We start from the raw sequence: 26,695 nt of genomic DNA on the forward strand, positions 1-26,695 counted from the left end.
TAACTGAACCACATTATCTAAGTTGATTTGACAAAATATATAAAGTTGTGATAACAAATCATGAAAATATATTTTTTATAGTGCTACTAATGTGTTTTAAGGTTATCCTATTACATTTGATGTAGTTTATATGCCTGATGAAATGGGAAAATGTTTATGACAGGAATCAAATCACAACCGTCTTTAGACTTCACAACATGACGGCCATTAGCATTACTTTACAAGGTTGCTTCGCATTTGTTAATGCAGCCTCCAAATATCTTTCATGTGACAGTTTTCATCAAATACTTCTTAAGAGTGTAAGCCTATACTCATCCCCAGGACCATGTGTAAGGACCGCCACAGTAAGTAAAGTAGCCCAGCCTTAAGAAATCACACACAGCAGGTCTCTGATGGAGCCGTAATCTGATGTTAATTAATCCCGCGAATTGACTGTCGTTTAAAAAAAAACTCAACGGCGAGCGGGAGTCAATAATCTCTGTCAGCAATGTCACAGAGGTGCCAAGGGGCTCTCACCCACACCGACACGATAAGCCACTTCAGCTTTTTGACAAATTTAATTTGGATTAATTTTTCATAAACTACCAGCAATGTGACATAATCTTGGATTGGCCTAGAAACGGACAGTAAAACCGTTAGCCTCTAATTAAGATACGGCCTCCAGATGCAGCGCGCGAGAGCGCTATCCTTCTCTGATTTCACCGTGATCAGTTTAGTTCAGCTCAAACGCGACGTGTAGCCTATATGATCTCACAAGCCTTGGATTTATTGGTGAATTGCAAGAACTCTTTAATAAGATATTTTCAAAATAACCTTGTTTACTTAGCTCCTCATCACTTAGTCTCAGTCTACGTTTCCATCTGCCATTTATTAGACAGGATATTGGGTCATTGTGTAAAAAATGGCTATAAACGAAAAATTAAAAACTCACACTTTTATGTCATTGTACCATATGTATTATCATTTATTATAATGTTATTACATTGTATTAATGATGTAATAACATTACAAATTAATAAAAATATGTGGTAACAAATCATGAAAATAATTTAACAACTGTACCACAGCTCCGGTTAATAAATTTTTAGACTCACAGGATTAGACTGGGTTTGGATAGGTCTTGTCTTTATTTATTATACAAAGGAAACATTCATCAGCCTTAAAGGGGCCTTTGACATGGTATTCTCAGTCCACTTGCGTCTTTGCCAAGAAGTGCCACAAACAAACTCAGAGAGGCGAGCAAATGAGTACATCCAGCTCTGTCAGTTAATATTTATCTCCGGTGCCACTTTGCGAGAAGGAAATCTGGGACACAGTTGCATTCATTGTTCAGTGAGCTTTCTTTTACAGTCCAACCCACCGACAGCAATGAATGTTGATTGTGACCTTTGTTGCAGTTTTCAAAGTCAAACTTTTCAGGCGTCGTTCAAGGCTAGCATCGGAAGACCGCGCCGTCGTGTCTCCAGGAGTCCATGCTCAAATTCCCGTTTTGCCGGTGGTGGGGAGAGGCAAGGCACGGTAGGACTCGGCCGCAGGGTACAATCAACGGTCGATGGTTTTTTTCTATTTATCTCAAACTCACCGACAGCGTTGAATGTTCACTGAGGCAAACATGGCCTGATGGTGAGTCGACTTGACAGTCTGCACAGAGGTCGCTGTGGAGACAAGGCAAGCAGCGGGCGGGTGCATCCCACCTCTCAATGCTGAAAGGACATATCACAGGTCACCTACTCCAAAAATACAACTTATTGAATTCTGCTCTCAAACTTTATGACCTTCTGATGGTTTGGACATTCTTACACATCATAAAAACAAAATTGACTGTATTTATTATTTCCATGATTGCCCCTTGTCTTATTGTGCATCAATTTCTTGCTGATGTAACCAAGGCCATGTGGGCGGAGCAAAAATATTAACCAATAATATCACACATTTATCACTTCAAGCCCTGCCCTCCATTACTTCTAGATGAATGTTCTTTTTCACTTGAAAATACAATACACCAGTTTTTAAATTAGTATAGAAATAATTAAAAATACAATTAACATACAAAATGTAAAAGTGTTCATTTCTTTTGATGGCCTAATAAAAAGCATTCTCTATTAATCAAACAAAGTCTTGCTAACAAAGGGTGATTAGATTCAGTATCCACAAGTCTTAAACAGTAACCTGGCCTTAATTCAAGTGTAAGCAAGCATAACACAATAAACAGAAACAGAGAAATAAATAAAAGGAAACAAGAAAAGAGAACAGATGTTATATGGAAGATCCAATGCATATTGTAATTGCAAATGTGTAATTTATAATTAAATAAATACTGAACAGGATTCATAATAGGGCATTATAATATTTATTATCTTGGAAATCTTATTTAAAAGATACACTTTAAAAGGAGCACTCAGTAATTGTTTGGTTTATATTGTGCTGGTTGCAATGTCTAACATGACATACTGACACCTAGTGGTGTGGATGCAGAATGATGCAAAACCAAAAGCATTTAGTTAGCAAAAACATTTTTTGCTGTCCTATTGAATAATTTATTTAGCAAGCAAAAGTGTTTAATAATAGAATGGTTAAGTAAGTAGTTTTCAGCAGGAAAATCTTTTAAAATGGTGGCTTTTAAAATCTTTTAAATTTACGTTTGTTTAGTTCTGTTTCTGTAAAACCTTTAACACGGAAACATTTCTGAGTGCACCTAAACATCGACGCTCACCCTTTACCGTGGTGCAGGAGAGGGTCAATCGCCCAGGAGGGATTTTGCCTCCGACCTCATCCAGTGTATGTGTTGTACCAACCTTGGAAACTGCAAAGACACACACATGCACACAAAAGAAAGAGATTGAGAGTTGTATAAACGAATCCGTACATTAAACAGATGATGGATGTGAATCGAACAGCAATCCGCACCCCTACCCCCACGCAAATGACACACACACACACACACACACACACACACACACACACACACACACACACACACACACACACACACACACACACACACACACACACACACACACACACACTTAGCAAGACTTTGACTTGACTGCTGCTCTCTTCTCTTCAACACCCTCCCTTTGATCATCGTGATTACAGTAATTGGGTCTGTAAGATCTTCACACAAGGGGCCTCTATCAGGACGAAGGAGGAGGACATTGCACACACACATATGCCACCGCTTCTAATTGCATGCTTTGGTGATACCGAAAAACATAGCTTCCTCACATATCAGGCAAACAAAAGTATCTGTGCTGATGTGCACCAGCCACGCAGCCTTTTAAAACCCTTGAGGACCAAACAAATGGTGTGTGTGCGCGCGTGTGTGTGGATGAGTGGTCCAGCTAAAGCTTACCGACCGGCAGGAGGACCGCAGGCCTGTGAAAAGCGCGCAGAGTTTTCAAACAAAGCATGTGAGATTAGCCTCCCAATAACCATGAAAATCAGTCCATAGCGAACATCTGAAGTCATGGATGTCATTGATGTGTGTGTGTGTGCGCGCGTTTACACATTTTTCGGATTGTGAAATATTACGAGACAATGCAGTTGCTAGCATAAAAAAAACATTGCGAAATGTCATAGCATATGCACAACAACAACAAAAAAAACGGCGAGAGAACGTGAACTGATAATATGGCAGCTTTACTGAACTAATAGAACTTTTAACGTTACGTTAAAAAAGCCCCTTTGAAAACCGTCTTTTTGATAATTGGTTTATTTTAGCCATGATGCGATAAAGCAAAAAGCGATAAAAGCCATCTTCAAAATCTTAATTGGAACAGACATATTGCTAATGAACTTAAATCAATTAATCTCAAAATGAAGTAGTCATGCAGAAAGCATATGAAAAAATAAAAAAGAATCATAAGGGATCAAATGTTCTCTTGAAGATTAACAGCCATGCATTACTATGCTAACAGTCCAATACGGCAGCTGTACTGTAGGAATGGAAGTCATGTTAAAACAGGTTTTATCGCTTTTCCGTATGAAAAAGGCTATCGTCTAAAAGTTGTAACAGACAAATTGCTTGTTTGCTTATCACAAAAAAGAAGTAGTCATGTGAAAAAATGTTCGTAGAATGTAAAGAAAACCAAAAGAAGTATCCTGCTGGATCCAACATGTTATCTTGAAGACTAGCAGCCTTGCTATTTAAATGCTAACAGACCAATGCATGGTTTATATAAGATACAGGCTATTTGTTTAACCACTAAGCCCACCACTACCTTTAATGAGTCTACTACTTGTGCTTGCATCAGCCATTATCCTTGGCTATTGAGCTAAAATTACAACACAACATTAGCGGCTAAGCTAGCAGAGCAGCAGGCGCACTAGGGTATGTGTTCGGTGTTACTAGCATTTAAATTTCCCTCAAGTGAGGTGTGGGTGGGGCTTAGAGAGCAGGAAGCTAATGACAGTATGAGTAACAGCGGGCTCGTTAGTCTCCCACCCCTTCTGCCGTAGACACCGATCATTTTTCTGGATTATTTATTGCTGTGCACTGAAAGAGTACATCCATTAGCCGAGGGTTTCCTCAGAGGCCTGCACCGCATGGCTAGACAGCCCCTACCGCTGCGATCCTAACATCTCAGATGAGAGATATTATACACACTAGTGCTTTTTTGCCTATTTTTATTCATACAGTAGGTACTGTGGAGAGAGAGAGCACGTGTGCAACCCGCTAGGCTTAAATAAAACCAAGGTTTTCAGTGTGATCTCATACATTTGGACATATCCTAAGACGTACTACATCATATTTTATTGTGTTTTTATTAGGTTTCACAAAGTCTAATAATGGTGCTAATAATAATTTGCTGTGACTTCAACAGTGACAATAAAATCCAATTATTTAATTTTGGAAACAAAATGGAAAAATATTTTTTACTATGGTTTACTACGAACTCTATTGTTAAGTTGCTGTAGTAAAACCAAGGTTATTTTTGTAGTTACTATGGTTTTTCTACAAAAAAACCCCACCATGATACTGTAGCAAAACCAATGAAATGGTTTTAATGAAATACATGCATATTTTTTTAGTTACTGTAGGTTACTACGCTTTTTCAACAAAAAACAGTTGAAGTATGGTTACTGTAGCAAAACCTTTGTTAGGACTGTCACTTCTCTGCATGTTGCACTGGTCGATCTAGCAAGCCATTACATTCATGGGGCATTCAAGTGCCTCAATACATCAGTTCCTGTTGTGACTTCCTCCTTCATTTCTTTCTGCAATCTCTACTACCCTACTATCACCTACTCACTTTTAACTGTTAGCCTGCGGGCATAAAATAACCAGGAGCGCAATACCAACAAATACCAGTTTCAGTGTAAAATTGCACTATTTTCCAACCCCCTCTGACTTCATAACAAAAAATGCGAGCCAACCTGGCCTCTAATTGGACATTATAATTGCAGATGTGAATTAATGGGCCAAACATTGATAGTGTAAGCACATAAAACCTCGATCCCAGACCGGCGGGGTAAATAAAAAACAGATCCAGGAGAAGGGAGGTTCTTTCCCATGGCAACCCCTGGCCGGGGCCGGCATGTTCTAATCCCGCCACTTCAGCAGAGCTGTTGTTATGGAGAGAAGCAGGATATTTTTCTATTGTGTGGATGGAACGGTCACTGTCGAGTGTATTGGGCCAAGGGCTTCAGAGTAGACGATACACACACACACACACACAAACACACACGCGTGCGCACATTACGATATGGTTTCACAAGCGTTAGCACATCATTATCCTGACGGTCTTAACACAACTGAATGTGATAGCTGGCTGGGAATGTGATGTTGGGATATTATGCTGACACATAACTCAGGAAAATTCCCCCCTAAATATGTTGAGACAATGTTTGAGCATCTCACAAGCATGCTTCTTCATTTCTCTGACATAATTACAATAAACAGCTTTTGCCCTCCTCCCTCAAGGAGAGTAATTACCTCGCGACACGCTGAAAGCTCTTCTTATTGTGAGATGCCACAGACAAGACGCGGTCTCCTTCATGTCTGGACCTGAGAGAGACAGGGAGAGAGAACCAAATAAATAAATAAATTTATGATTTTTTTATCAAATCTCTTTCAAAATGTTTGGTAGTTGAATATAGACTGGGTAGATGTAAGCCCATATCTGTAGTTTAAAGGGAAAAGTGCATGTGGAGTTTGCAGAGCTGAATTATTCTGGGTCATCTCTCATCTAACAAATTATTTAAGGGTGTGTAGGACGTGAAGGATTTCTCCAAGCACTTTGGAAGGAAGTTGGAAGATTTCTGGACTTCCTTTAGCAAACACTCAGTGTGTACAAATTCTACACTTGGAGGGGTCAGTGTGAGGGTAGCCTGTGATTCCCGTCTCTTGGCAGGAGATCTGCTTCACTAAATTGTTACGTTTTGTTAGAGTTATGCTTAAACAATTTTCCAATGGGGCAAGAAAAGTAAACTTCATTCAAAAGGATATATTCTCTGAAAACAAGTGTAATATCTCACACAATTTTGGTTCTCATGCAAATGCATTTTTCAGATAATATTTGCTACAAAAATTACGTTTAAAACAAATATAGTATAGTATAACATAATATAAAATATACAATGAAATGAAAATTATGGAAGCTGGTTTCCAACACTGAATAAAAATAAAAAAGGTAATTGCGACTTTTTAACCTCACAATTCTGAATTTTTTCCTCGCAATTGCGTGACACAAACCCTCATAATTATAAGTTTATATCTCACAATTCAGAGAAAAAAAGTCAGAATTGCGAGATATAAAATCGCAATTGCGAGAAAAAGTCAGAATTGTGGGATTTAAACTCGCAATTGCAAGAAAAAAGTCTGAATTGTGGGATATAAACTTGCAATTGCAAAAATAAAGTCAGAATTGTGGGATATAAATCCGCAATTGCAAAAAAAAGTCAGAATTGTTGGATATAAACTCGCAATTGCAAGAAAAAAGTCAAAATTGTGGGATATAAACTAGCAATCATGACGGAAACAAGCGGAAATGAGCGAATAAAACAAAAAAGATAAAGATACAAATTAATTAATTAATAATGAATTATTTTAAACAAACAAATAAAAAACAAATACTGATTAAACATTTTTGCAGCATAATTTGAGACCATGAATTGTTAGACTAGTTGTCTAACAAATGTATTTAATACATCACAGAACAATATAAAAGGCAGTTTGAAAATAACCTTGGATTTGACACTGATTTGAATGCTTATAGGTAGCAGTGGTAAATTATATCTGTTCTTATCAATGTGGTTACGGTATCCTTTGCAAGTTTAACCGATTCAACCAAAATTTGCATACACAATTGCAATTCAAATGCATGGATTTCCTTATTCAAAATTACACACAGTTTTTGAAGAAATTGCAACCGCATGCTGAAGCGTGTGTGTTTATTAAAAACTTTTTTTTTTTAAGTCACTGAAAACCTATGATAATCTGAATATTGTGGGTTGACGTGCCGCTCTGTGTCTCTGTTGGTCATATAGGTCTATTTATCTGTAAGATAAAGGCAATTCATTGAGCTGAACTGTTTTCTTGTGTGTTCCTGTAACACATTCTACCTCTGTGTGTAACAGATAAAGCTGGTCGTAGCCAGACGGCTTCACCTGAGTGAGAAACTCTGTCTCACGCGTCTGTGTTAGCCTGCTAGGACAGATGGCAGTAAACCTTTGATATCTCAAAGGCCAGGTACATGTGAGAACACTGTGACGCCCAATCTCACATGGAGCAGTGACAGAAGATAAAAAGAGAGGAACCAAGGAAACTGACAACACGTGAAACGCAAAGGTCTCTACGGTACTGTTGGATTAAAAAAAAAAAAGAGACAAGAGCTGAAACTAAATCAATTCATTTTGAAATACTGAGGACAAAAATTGCAATTCTGCTGAAGACAATTTAAGGTCAAATTTGTACAGAGGAGTTGCCAATATATTGCATATTTTTTCTAATTTAAAATAAAAATCTAAATGTTAAAAATGTAAAATTTAAGCGTAGTTAGGACAGCAGTAATAATAATAATGATGATTAATGTTTCTAGTGGATAATGTTGCGCATCCAGTCAGCCTATTCTGCATTTTAGCAAAAATATGTCTGAAAAATAAATGTAATCAATTGACCTTGACCAATAAATTTAATAAAAAATTGCATTGCTCAGATCAGAGCTCAGGAGATAAAATGGAACTCCCACAAATGGCGTCACAAATGTTTCTTCTAAAAATCGCTTAAAGAAGAAATAGAGACAATGAGACAATTGTTGACATATTGTAAGAGAGATCAGGGCCAGTCTTCATAAAGAATCTTAATGCAAAGAGTAGCTCCTAGTGACAAAATTCTAGAAAATTCTTAGAAATGTGGGCGTTTACTCTTAAAATTAAAGAAAAAATCCTAGTAAAGAAAAAAGTAATTCAGAAAGCATCTTAACCCTTAAAAGAGGTCTTTAGGTCAAAATTGTTAGGAGTATGGACGAGGACTTTTAAGAGGCTTAAGAGTTTCTTTAGCAGAGGAGAAAATGGCAGAAAGACGAATAGGGAGAAGAAATTAGTTCAGGACAATGGATGACCGTGAGTTAATAAGACGCTATAGATTGACACCCGGCCCGAATTTTCCTTTAAGGATGGCCTTGTGTTCATCCACTAAATGGGCTAACAGTAAACACTGTTCCTCTGTCCAGTTGGGCTTTCTCATCCTTCTTGGTTTTGATTCCATGTTTGTTACATTAAAACCAACATTCAAACCACCACTTAAATATACATGCCAGCAATCAGTGTAATTGGAAAGAGTGGAACAATTTTTATCATTCTAAGCCAATCAAATACCTTATAGGAAATTAACAGCATGGTAAATAAAAAAAGGATTTATAAAAACATATATAATGTGTGTGTGTGTGTGTGTGTGTGTGTGTGTGTGTGTGTGAACGGTCAAATAGGAAAAATTACGCATGTAATTTCAAAGTGAAGGCTTAGAATAGACCCTATACTTAAAATCACTCTTTTTTCCCTTCTTGGACAACCAACCAATCACAGTCTTCAGAAGATTGTGTCATATATAGCAATGGGGTCAACCCCGCCTCCTCACTAAGATAATTTTTTTTGTCTTTTCCTTACACAGAGTTGCTCTCAGATCGGTCCCGAATCGCTCTTAAGCTAGGACTCCTACGTAAAAGATTTTAAGCTAAATTAAGAGTTTTCTAAGAGGATTCTTAGAATCTTTATGAATACGGGCCCAGATCTATAATATTATTTTGGATCAATTTTAAATTAAGAAATGTTCTGACGTTTGACAGCAGACTTTGGGATCTTGATAAATTTGAGCACAGTTTGTGACATTACTGAGATCTCTTTTGAAACTCTATAGGAGACATTTGGGGGAAAAAAGGATAAAATAAAAGACAAATGGAAGACTCCACTGCTGTTCCTTTAATCTCATTGCTGTTTGGGAGAAACATTTGAGAATTTAATTCTATATGGAATGTTGGTTCTGCAGGCACACTGAAATCCAGATTTTAGAATATGAAAACCCTTTTTAATAAAGATTTACAAAATTTGTATAGATTCCTTCAACCCTAAGACCGATGTAATGCACTGAATTGCACGATGTTAAGTCATGCAGTTTCATTTTCCAAGTCTTGCTCCTACTTGACAACTTGATGAACATTTTTATTTTAGAAACTTCATGTGGCTCACAATTTTTGTCTTCAACAAGCCAATGTATACACAAGTCAGAGACCTAAATGAGGACCACCCACAAACTCCTTTTTGGAGTCTTAAAAAGTCTTACAGTGCACCACGGACTAGAAATACATTTAATTTAATAATATCAATGACTGCATGAAACTGAGCCAATTTCTAACTTTTCATTCAACATCAAAACCTCAAATATCTCCACAGTGGCATGACTTCTCCAGACCAGCCTTCATTTTTCTAGACTTTATTGTGGCGCTAACCAGTTGTAACTTGTCGCCCAAGCTCTGGACCACCCAGATTAGCCGTCTAAACAAGGCTTTAGATGTTTTAATTGTCTCCATCCTCAGGGTGTGCCATCGACTTGAAAGTACGTTGTCATAACAGCAGTAACTTCCCTCATTTGAGATTTATACAGAGTACAAATTCGCCACACTGAAAACCAGCCATTACACACTCAAACTTTATATCGAAAATGGACAATTCCAACATTTACAACTACATTAACCAAGACAAAATTACTACCATCTTTGTTTTTAGCTTACACAGGTGTACAAAAATCTGAGAGACTCAAAACTAAAAATAAGGCTATGATTGAAGGCAACACTTATAAACACACTGAGAAAAAAAAAAAAAAACGTATGCACTGAACGCAAGTCGCTTTGGATAAAAACATCTATGAAATGCACAGGCCTACATGCAAATGTAAACACCTTTGAGGTAGAAAATGTTATGGGTTGTAAGTTGGAGCATCCAGAGTTAAGTTTTTAAGATGAAAGGATGTCATAAATTCGGAGACGCTGTAATAAAAGACTGTCTCCTAAAACAAGACGCTTCGTGGCCCCTGATAGTCTGTAATTTACAATGACAATATCAGGGACAGTCACGAAGCGGGAGGCAAAGTGCAGGGTTGCGGGAGAAGAACATAGCCGTGTTTTTTCCTACTTTAATGATTCATGCTTTGTCTCAGAAGCGTTCATCTTCTTAGCATATCCAAACAAACCGTTTCCCCTCGAAATCTCCAAATGATCCATTAAAACGATCTCATTTGAGAGCAACAACTATTCGGGCTGCAAAACACAGGATGCCGAAAGAAAACAGGAGAGGGTGCAAACGCCCCCCTCCTTCATCCTCGTAATCTGCAAAGTTTCACCCCGAGGTATTAATCTGTTTCCATTGTAGCTAAGCGCAGATGCTATCAAGCTCCATTTGTCATTGACAGCGAGGGTAATGACCCTGAACTCGCGTGAGCAGCTCCTGGGCAGCAAAGACACAAGGTGGTAAGTAACTCAATATATTTTCCCACAGCAGCATTAACGGCTACAAATTTGCTAGGCAAATTGAGTGTGATGAGCACATTTTATACCGCTTTGGCTCGTGGTTGTACAGACTTAATCTCTTTGAGACCATTTATCTCTCAAAATACATTATGGGCAAGGAGGGCCTGTTGTAACATTGCTTGTTATATCAATCTTGGATTACAATGTTGCTTGTTTGGGCAAGACATCTTGACTTATCACTTCATTTATGTGGCGATTATTAATATTCAGTTCAAAAATGCATGGCGATGTGCGTTGAGTTGTGCATGTTGCCTACAGAAAGGACGCCGTTGCAGGAGATTTCCCAGGTCTTTTCTATCAATACAGTCATGTGAAGAGTCTTTTGTCCCCTAGCAAACCCTGGGCTCTAAAGAGCTTTCAGTCCACCTGAAGGTTCAGCACCTTATGAAAGAAACGAGTGGGGAATGTACTGAACACCATTGTGTCCAAAACAAGCCTCCACAGAGCCAAGGATTTCAAGCGGTTCATGAACCCAGTAGGAATAACGCTCTCAAATTCCATCCAGGTTTCCCTGAAATGCTACAATCATTTCAAGCTCTACAGTACGAACCATGAAGATAGAGACACAATGTGGTTAGCCAGAAGTTTTTAACCTCCGGTGATAAGTGAAATGGCTGGCTGTGCTTATATTGGCAGACAGGGAGGAAAGAAAGCCCAGATAATCTCTCTCTGGTCAAGTGGCCATGGCCCTGGCACTGTTCTTGGAGGTAGTAAAGCTGTCCAGATTTCATACCGGTAACTATCACTAAGGTCCTGTAGCAGAGCCACATAATTAGCATGGGCCATAGAAACACGCTCATTTAGCATTCTGTGAAGTAGCAGGTAAACTATCCCCTCATTTATGTAAATACACACAATTTCTGGACAATATTAAATTAAATTTCTCAATGAACCCTCCAGTCTCATCTTTCCCTCCAGTCATTTTGACCCTAAACTCATTTTAGAAAAAAATTGAGTGGTCCTAGACCTTAGGACTTTTGTCACATTTGAACCAAGAATTAAAAAAAAAAAAACATGGATTGAAAATTTTTTTTTGACTGGGTTCAAGAAATGTATGTGGTTCTTATAAAAAAAAGAAACAAATACTTCCACCGCAGGTCAATTCGAAAAATGAAAAATTTTCAAAATTAAAACTAAAAATGCTAAAACTTTACCAAAAATTATTTTATAATGTCTACATGTGTATCTGAATGCAAACTGAAGAGAAAAACACAAGAACTGACTTTAGGGCTCAGCGGAACAGCTCATTTGCTCAATATTATAAAAAAACGATTATGAAAAATGAAATGATATAAGCTTTCTGGACAAAAAAAAAGAAAAAGTATAATTTTAGGGCTTCGGGTCATTTTGACCTGGCTAGGGAAGGATTTGTTACACTATGCGAGTTAAGGATGTTAAATCATGAATATGCTTCGTAGCCTATCGGTGTGTAATGACATTTGCATACATTATTTAAGATATACATTTGGTGATATGACCTTGTCGTTGCTAGTGCAATGCTAGCCAGTTGAGCATCAGCAGCGCTTGGACCTGTGGTGGTGTTGAAGTCTGGTTTGCGTTATTTTTTCCAATGCTGTTCCTTCCTTTTCTCCTCCGCATTTCTAATTCTCAAGTAGAAATCAGTAAATTTACATGCACGATTTTAGTCAGACTAAAGCAATATTTAATCTCTTAAAACAATGTAGTCAGACTGAAATCATATCAGCCAGACTACAGATCTAACAATGTGATTTTAGTTCAGCCTCACGCAGTATGTGTAAATGTTAATCAGACTACAATTGGCATCAACGCTGTGCATTTGCTCCAAGATTCAGAGGTGACATGCAATGTGTATTTTTTCCTTAAAAATTTCAATTATGCATTGTATCACATAAATTTGGACAGAGAGACAAAGACTAGAGCATGCGTAAACATACTACTATACTATAGGCAAATATGAAGAACCAGCGACTGTACGTAATCAGGCGAGTATAAATTCACAATTTTCATCTATCAGCACTCTTGAGGATTTTAGGAAGAGTTGAATAATATGGCATTGACAGTACTAAATCCCACCAAGCTTGTGCCAATCACCAAAAGACATCATTAGCCATCCCTCCACAGTGTGACTTTATAAATGCTCTGAGGGCCGTGTCTGCTAATTCGGCATGTAACGCACTGTTAGCTTCGCAAAAAACAGCTAGCATGCTAGCCACTAGCCACCTGCTGGGTACGCAGAATAGGGTGAGTGGACCTTGGGACTTCCCAGCATGGGAGTGGAGACAAGAGGGAAAACTTTTACAATAAAGGGGTAGATTATGCTAACCGAGAAAGATCTATAATTGCATTCTCAATTAGTGCTTTCAATGACAGACTCCACCCCTCACTTTCAAGTCCACTGGAAATGACTGGATTCACCTGCCATGCGACAGTAGTCAAAGGCCGAAGGTGCGTTGTTAACCCAGCAGGAGAGGATGAGGCTGAGGTGCGAGAGAAAAGGAATCAAACGGCAGAGTGAATCACCTCCAGGAAGACAACAGCTGGAGAGGTCGTCACCGGAGGGAATAAAACGAGCTTTTAAAAACTTGTTGAGGTGTGTGGGGGTCCACAAAAGGACGGAGCGAGGATAATGTAGCAAGTGTCCACTGGAAAGAGACAGCCAGTGTCTTTAACTAGTCTCCTGACAAAGTCTGCTGGGACTTTTACAACAGACCACAGCGAGGGAGGGTGGGGTCCGATGGGGGATAGAAAAGGAAGGAGAAATTATAGCCTTCCGGCCATTCAGCATTTACATCTGTGTTACCTATAATCCTACAGGGCCAGTCTGTCTGACCACTTGACAGACTAGAGATCATTTACTCAAGCCTTTAGTATGGATAAAGAATGCTCTTAGTTTAAGTGGCTGAGAGTTCGTCTTGGGAATACTAACTGGGAGCACAATGCAACATTTTTGGCCCTGGAGAAAAGCAAACACTTTGAATGAAACGGCTGATCGGTAACTCTGATCTTTGTGGATTTAAGGGTAAGAGCTGTAAAAACCATGTACACAAGCAACATTTAAACTTGAACGAGTAGTCCACCGTAAAAACTACAATTCTGTAATTTACTCACCTTCATGTCTTTCCAGATCCGTCACGCTGTTATTTTGTTTGTGGAACACCACGTTTTTAACGACTGCCAGTCAAGCTCAAAAAAGGACAAAAACACCATAAAAAGCAATCTAGTCCTGCTTGTTGTCAATACCTCAGACCAGCGACAAAATTTTCAGTGAATTACAGCTTACATTTCAGAATCATATGGCTTCAGAAGACTTTGGTGTTTCTTTGTACTTTTTGGAGTACAAAAGACACGCTGACAATGAAGGTTCTTCATAAATTATTATTTTGTGTCCGGCAGAATAAAAGCATGCAGGTTTGACAAAGGACAATAAATGATGACAGAAATTTCATTTTGGCTGAACTGTTGATAATTACAAATCATTGCATGCTTATGTTTAATTGTTGCTCTTTTAGACTACCTGAAAACCAACTTTTACATCATGCCGGACATCTTCATAGTCAGCAAAGGTTGTGGAAAACCTATATTTGAAAATGAAATTCTTGCACTGCATCTCAACCATAAAGATGACATATTGTTCCAGACTCGCTCATAATAGCAGTGATAGTGTCTTGCGGTGAGGTAATTGCAGTGAGTAAAATACAGGGAGTCTCAGATGTCGGTTTAACATGACAAGGTTAGATGAAGGCACAGATAATGAGTCAAGGAACTGACGCCTGAGTGTGCAGGATGAGCCGGAGATGAAACAACACGTTCTCCACCTGGATCACATGGCAAAATGCCCAACACACATACATACACACGTTTACAGATGGTACAGAGGAGCCATTCGAGGACACAGAACGTACATTTCAACTTCACCACAAAAACCCTCAGAGGTAAATTCGTTACCTTTATCGTCCGTCTTCGACCTGCAGTCTGACTTCCATGGTTGAGCTCTGCCAAGTCACCAGAAGAACCAGGGTTAAAAAGACTTCCCAGCATTGCATCTTCTAACAGCTTCCCTCGCTCTGTTTTTGGCGCCTTGATAACCTATGAAAATCAGAGGGAGGGGGAAGGAAGAACGATAAGGAAATCGTTTCACCAGATGGAACTGTCTAAAGTCTGGCGAAAGCACAAGGCAGCGCATTTCATTTAAAAAACTCAATTTGACAAGATGAGACGAGGTCGCGGATTCCAATCATTACATTAAAATACTTTCCGTTATCTTTCCCGCGGCACCCGCAAGACCTACAAAGACTATTACAGAGAAAAGTCACGACAGTACAACACCTCCCAGTCACCAGGGTCGTGACTGTGTGGCTACCAGCTGTGTTTTTGCTCTGAAAGGATGAGCAAGGATTGACAAATCAAACATTTGCCCTGATCTGGCCCTGCCCTGCTCTATATTACACTGTGTGGAGAGGTGACTTCAGCGCAAGAGGATGACTCTGTTGTGGTAATAGACGCTCATCAAAATCGCCAGCAGCTGTGCGGCTATTCAACGCGCTCTTTCTCTTTTTTTTAGGCCACAGCTGCACAGATAAAGGGTTGGGCAAATATTGCACAATGAACGACAAACATAGAGCTTCCACAGTCTCCATTTCGAGCTTGACTATATGTGTGAACACTCAAAGCTTGTCCTCCTCTATGTTCAGTTTCAATGCTCGCCCGTCCATATTTAATTGCCATTCTCAACACCCCCCCACCCAGCTCTCCGTTCACCCTGCACAGCCCAGAACCCCTGAAAAGCGGTGACAGAGCTCCTTTGTTCACCCCAGACCACTTCTCCCTCAGCGCCCCCATCCACCCTCCGTTCGGTTGACAGGCATGCCTGTACAGGCTCGGCAAAAAAACGAGACAGGGAAAGACAGTCTGAAAAGTGAGATAGTGAGCGACGGGGAGGGTCTCTCGTTTTCAAGCTCCTACCATTCCTGCATTTCTGTCAACTCAGCAATACCAAAGGGGGCTTCAAAAAGGGGTTAGGAGATGAGGCGACCGCCAGTTTACAAGCCCTCCAAAAATGAGAGAAAGATACGTAGAGTCAGGGATTCAGCTATGCATCATTTAACTCACCTAGCATCCGCCTTGAACAAACATTCAAGACTAAAACATGCTACGCTGACAACTACAACCCTAATGTGGATCTTTTTTTTCTCAACATACATACATAACATGCCATTTACAAGGTAAACATTCAAGTAAGATGTTAGTCTGTATAGATGCATCTCTCTGTGCCTGTGGCACAGTTGTTCCCTTTGTCGTTAGATCATAACAACCATTTCCCTGATTTTAATTTAAAAAGTCATTTTATGGCCTGTTTTATTTTAATGACCGTGTTTATGGTAGCCATTTGTCTTGGGAAAGATGCAGACAGATTCTGAAAATGTTTAAATAAATAAAAAAACTTTCAAAAACAATCTTGTAGAGCATTTTATAGTTATACTTTACAAAAATTAACATTCGCATTAACATTCACATTAATTATGTAGCCTATATTTTTGGAACATCCATTTGGTCTGTACAAAAGGCAAGGGCAGGCCAGAAACTAAGTATGCAGATGCACTGTACATACACAATGTACGTTCTTGGTTAATTTTTAGTGGTAACACACCTCAGTACTGTAGGGGATGATAGAGTTACCTTTAAATGTTATTGTCATTAAAGTTGGCATTAAAGTAAATTCCAATCTGACGTATACTAGTGAAATGGCTTCGCAAACAAGATTAAATGTAGGGCGGGAATTGATTTTGTCTATTGATTGGATCATTGTTTGCTAATTGTTGTGATTTCATAAGTCACAGGCCTAAATAAGAGAAGGAAGGGAAAGTTATTGTTTTTGGTTAAATTTTACAAGGACACGTGAATTTAAAAATAACTAGATAATAAGTATAGATGCAATTAAGATAAGAAGTGTCCATTTTAAACTGTGTAATAGCTAGTTGTAAACAAATCGAGACTTGAAGATTATGCACATTGTAATGCCGCTTGTGGCAATGATGAATATACATTTTATGTTTGTTTTATTTTAATGGCCATGTTTATAGTAGTCCTGTACTTTGGGAAAGAGGCAGGAAGACTTTTCAACAACACGCTGAGGTATTAATAATATAAATTTGATCCATGCAAAATCCTAACAGCATGATTAGGCCAGAAAAATACACAAGGCATGTGCGTTACATAGTTACGTACAAATGTCTCGGGTAGCTAGCTATGATCATGAGATGTGTCCAATATTACAGTAGAAGAAGACAGTTTATGCCAATGCTCACCAATGCTCATTATAGCTCCCCTTGTGGCAATTCTGTGCAAAGATTGCATAGCTAGAAGCGTTTGCGCTCATCTACTTCTACATTCATCTAGTATGTTATTTTGTTTTTTAAGCATGTAGGGGGTGTACTTGCAGATATATCACAAGCATTTTTCATAACTCAAGACATATTGTTCAGATCTACTCTGAAGAGAAATATTTGGACTGAAGATGAGCACTTCTGAAGTGGTTGTGATAACTCCATAATAATCCTCAGGCAATCCCTAGATAAACCTTGAGTGGAATAATTCATTCAAGATTGTACTTAACATTCTTAGTATTTAACATAAGAAGGATTTGAAAAACAAGGACATCTAATATTGATTTTACAGGTTTGACTTTTCTGACCTTTAGCACATACTTTTTCCCATCCAAAATTATTTTAACTGTGACTTCTGTGAAAAATTGTTGGTGCTTTCCAAATCTATCACATTTTATTACATCAATATGTGCATTATTACCTAAAAAACCCACGAAATAACTATATATTTTTTTTAACAAAATAAAGATTTAGGCCTGAGGAAGTTCAATACAGTTCAATATAATACATAGTCATAAACCAAAAAAATTCCTTTACCAGAAAAGTCCATTTTCCTTTACTAGAAAGACATTTTGAAATGGTGAAATGTTTCACTGACAAGTCAACTGTAATAACTGGAACCCTAAGGGGGTCTGATTTCAGGTGCAAGCTAAAGCTATGCTAATGCAAATGCTAACAAAAGCAATGCCACAAGTCAATGGGGGGAGCTTGACAATGGTCACATGCCAAATTTACTCCAGCACTAATGTATTTTAAAAGGACTGTTTAACTCAAATTAGGAGGTGACCAGGGCAGGACCACAGGGAGTTTGGATGCATTCGGAAACAGACCATGAAAACCTCTTGAGATTACTAGTCCCAGTACTCGCATTTACAAAACAGGGAGGCTTCGGCAATGGTGCTAAACTAATTGAGTGGTCCCTTGGGGGCTTCAAGTTCATTGTCCACCATGTCTCAAATAAACATCCATCAAACTGGCATCTAGTACCAAAGGAAAACCAAACAACGCCATCAAAGTTCTTTTATGAACAAGTTATACTGGCACATCTTGCAAACCATCTCAGTCAGGTCAGAAAGAGATTTCCATCTCTCTTCCCCTTTTATCCACCATTAGATGACACTAGGACAACTGTGAGAGCCCTAAAACTGAAGGTGAAGGCTACACTTGGCTAAATCAAACTGTGCCAGCATATTGATAACACAAAGTAACCTTCTGGTGGTTTATTTATTGTGGAAGGGTTGCAAATTGTTGATGCCAATGGCTTGCCAACTTAAGCTTCCTTTCTGCTAGCTGTGGATAAATGCTTTGGATACGAGAGCCACTAATGCTTGGATGCACTTCTTGTAATAAGTACAATATGGAAGTGCTTTGAAGTTTACAGCTCGCAGGTCTTTAGCTCACTTTGCAAACATATGAATAGGGTTCAAAGACATTAAATGAATGAACCGCAACTTGAAAGTTGGAACGGTCCCTAGAATTTGACTGAATGGATCGCACAACAGAGTCTCGAGTTGAAATGAGGAGCAGCCGAACAATAAAATGATACTATATCTTTTAGGGATTGCAGCACAATTGAGGCAAATAAAGGCTCCCTGGTGCTGCTCTGCTTTGATAGAGCCACACAACCGGACAAATGCTGAATTTGTAAAAACTGTGAATTCAACGGCTTTAATCTCGGAATGAGCTTCTGATAATAAAAGTTAATTCCAATGTTCCTTTTTCCACGATTTTCTAACTGGAACAAACACGTCCGCTGACTCTAACACAGTCGTTGCTGAGCAGGATCACTTTTTAATCGCCAAGATTGAGCGAAGCTCGAAGAATCAAGCCCTCAGTAGGCACACAGAGGTGACATTGAATTAATTCCACCTTCTTCTCGGCCTGCCGGAAAACGCAGGCAGGTTTCACCGGCAAGCCCTTGATGCTCGTTTCTTAAACCCCTGTCAGTCTACCATGCCTGAAACGGAGCCAGCAGGAATCCACCAACTCCACAGTTTTGCCTTTCCCTTTCACGGTCCATCTCAGGAATTTTACGGATAGCCCAGTAACAGTTATTTGCTTTCAGCTGTCAGAGGGGATCCTGGTTGTGTCTACCTACTTCGAATACAAACTGCAAATCTTTAACAGCCCTCTGTCGTTGGTTATCGATTGCAGAGTGGCTGTTCTTTGTCCAGTACTTGGAGGAAGTGTTGTGAAATGATCCATGTATCCTTTTTTCTTGCCGCTGTTAAGGAAAGATAGCGACTGCAATTGGAATAATGCTGTTTGGTGAAAATGCTGGCTGACCTAGAAAATAAAGATACAGCATCGTTTCAAAGGCTTAAGGAACATCTAGTTAGAGTAGCGCTTCTCAAACTGTTTTTCGTTGGAAGTATGTGAAAGACTACAATTGGTCGGCCAATTTGCTACTCAAGACTTAAATAGTTATAATTGTTAAAAAGTACCAACATTGAATTAATCAACTGATAGCACGAAGTAATTGTGCTAACAATAATTCCTGATAAAAATTTGTCTCATTTCTGACAGTTATACATGCGCAAGTTCTTAGCTTAAGCTAGCGACCTTTTTAGCTTAGCATTTTGGCTCATTAGCTAAAAGTAGCAGTCCAGTTAATGTCAATGAAATAAGAACAAAATGGCCATCTGGCAACATTAAAGGTATAAATGAAGGATAATTTGTACACTACTTAAAACAGTACGTAATTGGTTTGAGGTAGCAAGCGTGCTAGGTCTGCAATTCCTATTTTCCTGTTTTAAGTGGTCTGCCAGCTAAAAATTTTTTTTGAAAACCACTAAGTGAAAGAGCTTCAGAAAAAAAACATGGGATGCTGGTGAAATTTAAGTTTATGGTGAGTCATATCTTTAAGAGTTCCTCCAGTTTTAATTACGCAACTTCAGTTTTCTTCACTTTCATCCATTTAATCAGTGACTGATATGACTTATAAAATCATCAAAGACTTATTTAAACACGTACATGCCGTGTACAGTGAACTCAATGAATATAAAGCTCTTGTATTTTATGCTTGAATGTTTCTTGCATACCTAATTACAGCAAGTAACTATTTTGTATTGTATAACAGATACCACATGTTAAAGCAAAATATAAAATAACTATTAATATAGACTACTAAAAAACACATTAAAAACCAATCAGTTCCTCTTTTTTTCCTTTTTGAAAGTCAGCTACTGTGTGGAGGATTACAAACGAAAACTGCAACTGAGAAGCAAAACTGCTCATTAGCATAGCAAATCTCTTCCTGAATTCATCCGTGTTGACGGGACAAAAGTCAAAAGTGTTCAACAAGCTCTCTGCATGTACTGGAATGACATTTCTGTGGGTTAGCTCCCAAAACACAGTATGAAATAAGAGCAAGCAGCTGTCTCTTACTGCGTCCAGATGGCGGCAGAACGTATGTAAATTGCCTCATTAACCTTACAGCACTTAACTACCGGGCTGCGCTGATGGTTCGGCCCACACGGGCATTTTATTAAAGAACATTAATAGCATCAGGCAGCAATCACCACTGCCTGAGGTGATTTGCTCTGGCATTATCAAACACTGTAATAATTATACATGACAACCTCCTGATTAATGCATTCATGAATATTACAACGCTGCATTATCTTTAGCTGCGCCCTCCGTTCTTAAACCATGAACTTCAAGGGTGTTTTAACAAATACTACAGGATAAGTACGTTCTTCCGCCCACCCTTGCAACCCTTTTGGTCTCAACCACACCGCTTACAAACAAAAAATAAAAGATGGGGGAAAAAAAGCTATCATGCAACATTACCCCCAGATTTTCCGAGTGTGTGTGTGTGTGCAACGAACACCGTGGAGAACCGACCTGCACCTGGAGCACGGCACAGGTCAAAGGGTCAAGCCTCCAAGGGACTCTGACTAAACAAGCCTCCACTACTTCTTGCTCTGAAAAGGCCAGACAACCCCTGTGGTTGCAGCTCACAACATGGGTCTTTTCGTTCTTTTCTTTTTTTTCCTTCCCTCGCTGTCTTTCTCCTTTGGAGAGGCGCGTTAATCCATAATCACTCAAACGACCAGGAGCTCAATTATGCACCAGTTTCTCCATTTTCTCTTGACACATAAAGATCTAAAAACAATTAACCTCTAGCCGGCAACGAGTTTTCACACTGAGCGCAAGAGGAATAAGTCAAGAACCCTCCATTCAAATTCCACCCCATAATTCAGCGAGCATAAATATTATTACATATTTTCTTTTAATGCTGGGCTGCAAGGTTTAAGCTTAGCTTATTAAGCTAATGGATGGTATTTCTATACATACCAAATTGAAATTGTGTATGTGTACTACATAAGATGATATTCCTTGGAGGGATTGATGTGCACATGTATTACTTTTATGGATTACTTTAATGGATTACTTTAACTTCTAATGGTACTGATACTGTTTGACTTGTCAAGGTTTAATGATTGTTAAATGTTCAAGGGGGACAGTTCACCCAAAATTTTTATTCTGTCCAATTCTGTATGAATTTCCTTCTTCTGGGAAAAAAAAATGAATATATTTTGAAATTGCTTGATGACCATTTAAATTTTAAACTGAATTACTTTAACCATCTTAGACATATTAAACGACATATTCACACCAATATTCAGATATGAGTTAATTTTTTTCTTTAACTTCTATTTCAACCCTTTAAAATAGTCTCTAATTCCAAAAGTGGGGTTTCTCAGTGATTTCATAGATGAACCATTTTTGGTTTCCCAAAGAACCTTTCATTGAACAGTTCTAAAAAGAACCCCCTTTCTGAGTGTAAAGAACATTTTAAAACTCTAAAATAAAAGGTTCCATGGATGTTAAAGGTTCTTCATGGAACCATCTGTGCCAATAAAGAACCTTTATTTTAAGTCTTTGTGATGAGCAAAAATACATCTATTTAAAACACACTTGATATCTATATCCACAATGCGCACTGCTATATGATTTTCCCCTCAGCAGCTCAAAAACGTTCGTTCAAACGGAGTCAATGGGTGTGACACTAGGGAGAACTCGCGCCCATGGCCTCTCGCCCAAGCCGTGCAGTTCTCTACGTGGGGCTGTCTGATTGTATTGAGCCCTTTAGCCCTCAATAAACACTCTTCCTCTGTCAGAGGGTCTCAGTGGCCTCCTATTCATGCGCAGGTAGAATGCCTAAAGAACGCGTGAGAGGAGAGAAAAAAACAGCTTGTTGCTTCTATTGAACCTTTTATTACGCCCCTTCAAAGGCTTATGGCAGAGGAGGAGAGCGAGAAAGAAAGGATCTGCCGTCTACTTAGTGCCATTGTACTCCCAACATGTCGGCTCTGAGCTCTGTGAGAAAACACAAGCAGACTACATCCAAAATATCGCGCATCGAGCAAATCAAAGTGCACTAGCTAGAGACAAAATGGCGATTTTTTGGGACACTGAATTCAGGAAGCATGTTTCTAGAAAAATACAAGGAAACAGACGCTAATATAAGCCAAATGTAACGATATTGTGCGAGTAATATTCAGAGTTTTGCGTGTAGTAAGCAGAAAAACATATACAAATTTAATTTTAAAATTAATAATACATTACACATCAGTATCCAACTACTCCCCCCCCCCCCTTTTAAAGCTATTTATGTGAAGTCTGTCGACTTTAAACAGTCCTCAAAATATAATTCTTAGGATTAGGATACTGTGGAAAAATCTCACAGCTTTCCTCATTGCAACATTCATTCTTGCATTATTACGCCTTAGTTTATGTAATTTCACATGAGGTAAACCTAATCTTACACAAACAAAGCACGTAAACAAGCTGAGAATCCAACACTCACTCTTATCCACAGAACCAAGAGTCACAAAACATGCCTAAAAATAAATCTTTGCTTTTTTTTTAAGCACACGAATACTATAAGTTGACAGGTCTTGTATAGTAAATTTGCAATTTTCAACAGCACGTTTGAATAAAGACTCCAGCTTACACACACACACACACACACACACACACACACGCGCACACACACACACACACACACACACACACACACACACACACACACACACACACACGAACACACGCACACACACACACACACACACACACACACACACACACACACACACACACACACACACACACACAAGGAGACATTGTTGTTCATGCTTCTCCTCGCATGTGTGCCAGACTTCTTTCTCCCTGGTCCATACATTGCAGAAGAGTTGGCCCCTCATATACTGCATACTGGCCCCCAACATTGCATGCCGGCCCCTTGATTAAGCAAGGCAAAAGATGCAAGGGGAAAAAACAGAAGAAGAGACAAAGTAGTGAAAAAAGAGCGAAAACAACTGGCAGGCATCCAGACTCATGGGGACTGCGTTGATCATTATGTCTAGCCTTCAGGTGTCTGAGCCGGCTGTGTTTTGGGGGGAGGTGTGGTTACCAAAGAGGCAGACAAAGAGAAACTCGTTCACCGGGATCAAGAAAGCGAAGAAGGGAGGGAGGGTACAGAGAGAGGGAAAAATGAGAAAACGCTATAAAAATTTGATTAGACGATCCTCCACTGAAGTGACTTTCTGTGTTCTGCTGCCTTTTTTTTTTTTCAAAGCATCGCCCCAGAGAACAGGACAGACTGATTTTTTTTTTTTACAGGTCCTAATTAAAAACATCTGAAGACCCCCAGACATCAAAGTCCTTGCATTGCAATCTAAATGAGTCTTTTTTTCTGAACTCAGGTTTCTTGATAGCCCAGCTCTCAAGATGTTATTTTAATATTAATACAAGCATTATTTATATTTATGAGCTGCATTTAAACATCCATATAGAAGTCTGCATATGATTAATGAAGAAAAAACAAACACACAACTGCTTGACACAGGTCACCGGCTGTCACAACTTTACAACACACGTCAAATTGAACCAAAATTGAACAAAAACAGATAAAATGTAGAAGATTTTCACATGGGATGATAATAAATCTTTGTATATTTAAAAATAAAATGCAATATTTTCAACAAAATATTATTTTTGAAATACATTTCTTGTTTTAATTACTAACTGATCAGTTGTTTTAAGCTGATCTAGATTACGTTGAAAATGTTTTATAATACAATAAAGGTGTGTTGCACAAGAAGAATCAGAATTAAGAGAATCAACAGAATCATATTAAAAAAGTTCAATCCTGCGTGAATACAAATCGATAGTAGCCTATGATACAGTGTTCTAAAATAATATATTTTAATTTCCATTATAATTAGCTTTCTCAAAGGTTTGTTATTCCAGAATCCGTCTTTAAACATCAAAGCAATATCTTACTTAAACTCTGAGCGACTACGATAAACATAACGCATCTTGCAAAGTGTTTTTCGTAGAATAAAAAAAAAAGTAATATCGATACTAACCATTCATTCTGCTCTAGATGCCGGGTTCCTCTTGCATTCGTGGGGAAACTCCGAGCGGTTACAGTAAAAGCTGCTGCTGCATCTGTTGAGAGAGCGCCGCGCTACCTTTGCGTTTAACTTCTGAATCTTTTGCGCGTCTCGCTTCCTGCGCAGTGGGAAGAGACCAGAGCCGCTGCGTCGCGTCATCAGCAGGGAGCAGCTCCTATTGGCTGAACGCGTGCACATTGAGAACGCTGCTCTTTGTTCCATTGGGCGCACGCGGAGGGATCCATTGGGCGCTCCTCCTCGTTGAGTTCTGTGCGCAAGAATGTGTGAGAAGAAAAACGGGGAATGTCTTCTGATGTCTGAGGTCAATGCTGCTTCAAAGCTGCTGGAACAAAACAAAAAAAAATGCATCAGTAAGAATCAGCTATTGTTAGTTTGATTATTGACTGCTTATTGATAATCGTCTGCATTTTCTGCAATTTCAGTAAACACTTTTAACTCTCTGAGGAAAGAAAAAACGTTTTCTTTTTACTTTCAAAACAACACTGTATACATACAAAATGAAAATTATTACAAGAAATGTAATGTTAAATTAAAGCTTAAAGAAAAAACAACAACTCTAAAACCATTACATATCTATTAAATATATTTTGATATTATGTTAAGGCAAATTAATTAAATAAGTTTAACCAAAACAGGTTTTAACTTCAGCATTTTATTAAAATGACCTTTCACAGAATATAACCTTTCTGAGAATATAATCACTTACAATCACATTTTGTATTTGCAATAGAAGATCATCCTGAATGGTAAAAAATGACTTTTTGTCAAACAAAGGGGTCCACAATGCATCAGAAGAATATAATATCCTGCAATAAAGGGGACTTTAATAATACCCATTTCTTGGAGACTGACATATTCGTTATCCCTTTATGTGTGTATCTAGCACTTCTATTAACATTTAACCTTTACTCACTGTGCTTTTTAAATGGGTGAACATACCAAATACACACAGTATTGACCAAGAATCTTTGGGATGCTTCATATCACACCAGTTCTCCACAAAACGAGTGCTAATCACTGGCAGTCCAGCACAGGCGGCTCGATTCGGCTCTGAAATGCTCATGCGAAAGGAATATTTCAGCCTCTATCTTTCTCCCCGAGTGGCTTGGAAAACCAAAGGCCCAAGGTATGTTGGGAATATTAGAGCGTGCGTAATGCGGGTGAACACCCTCCCTGCACGGATGCAGCATTAAATCAATATTCTGCAAAGCTTCCCCATCTTGAGTTATTCACTTGACTGCTGTCATGATCCACCACGTGGGTTGTGCAGTTGTTTTCTGATTTTTGTGACGCCCCCTCTCCTTCTCTCTCTCTCCCCCCGCCTCAACTGAATGGCCCACCACCTTCATGCTTTGATAGTTCTGGAAGAGAAGAAAAAAGTGTCTGATGACATATTTTTGTCTTTCATTACGTGTGACAGCCAAAAAAGGCAAATCCAACAGCTGATTAGCGTACATTAGCATTGACAGGCATTTGAATCGAACCGCACCTGCTACTGGCAGAACGATCATCCGTGTTTGTTTTTTTTTCGCTCTCAGAATTACGTGTTTCTCATGTTGGTTGGTTAGCTCTGGGTATCCGCTGTAGCATGTGGTGTCAAAAGCATTCCTGCTTTGGAGATGTTTACCAGAACTTAGCTTTGCATTTACTTTCAAGATTTAAGCCTCTTTAAAATTGCAACAGTAGCCTATACAACCAACTGGCGTAGCTACGGGTGTGCCAGGGTGTGCCGGTGACACTCACAGTGGCAGCTGGCACACCTAAAATAGATGCAGAATTATTTTTTAAAATTTTTAATAAAAACGTTTCCTAAACTTGGCCTATTGTTGTTTACTTAAAATATTTGTACATTTAAAATGTATTTTAATTTGTAAATTATTAT

At 38.7% G+C, this 26,695-nt stretch overlaps 1 long non-coding RNA gene across 1 annotated transcript; it reads right to left on the reverse strand.

The window, feature by feature from the left end:
• Nucleotides 1–1,108: 1,108 nt before the first annotated feature.
• Nucleotides 1,109–24,883, reverse strand: LOC143735606 (uncharacterized). Its single transcript, XR_013203251.1, has 5 exons — nt 24,766–24,883; nt 14,949–15,089; nt 5,936–6,007; nt 2,714–2,803; nt 1,109–2,174 (listed from the first exon to the last, which is right to left on the reverse strand). It is a non-coding gene; the product is annotated as an uncharacterized LOC143735606 (long non-coding RNA).
• Nucleotides 24,884–26,695: the final 1,812 nt, after the last annotated feature.

The sequence above is a fragment of the Siphateles boraxobius genome, unplaced genomic scaffold (genome assembly GCF_051911475.1).
Source record: "Siphateles boraxobius isolate OS27281-9 unplaced genomic scaffold, OSU_SipBor_1 13, whole genome shotgun sequence".
NCBI lineage: Eukaryota > Metazoa > Chordata > Actinopteri > Cypriniformes > Leuciscidae > Siphateles > Siphateles boraxobius.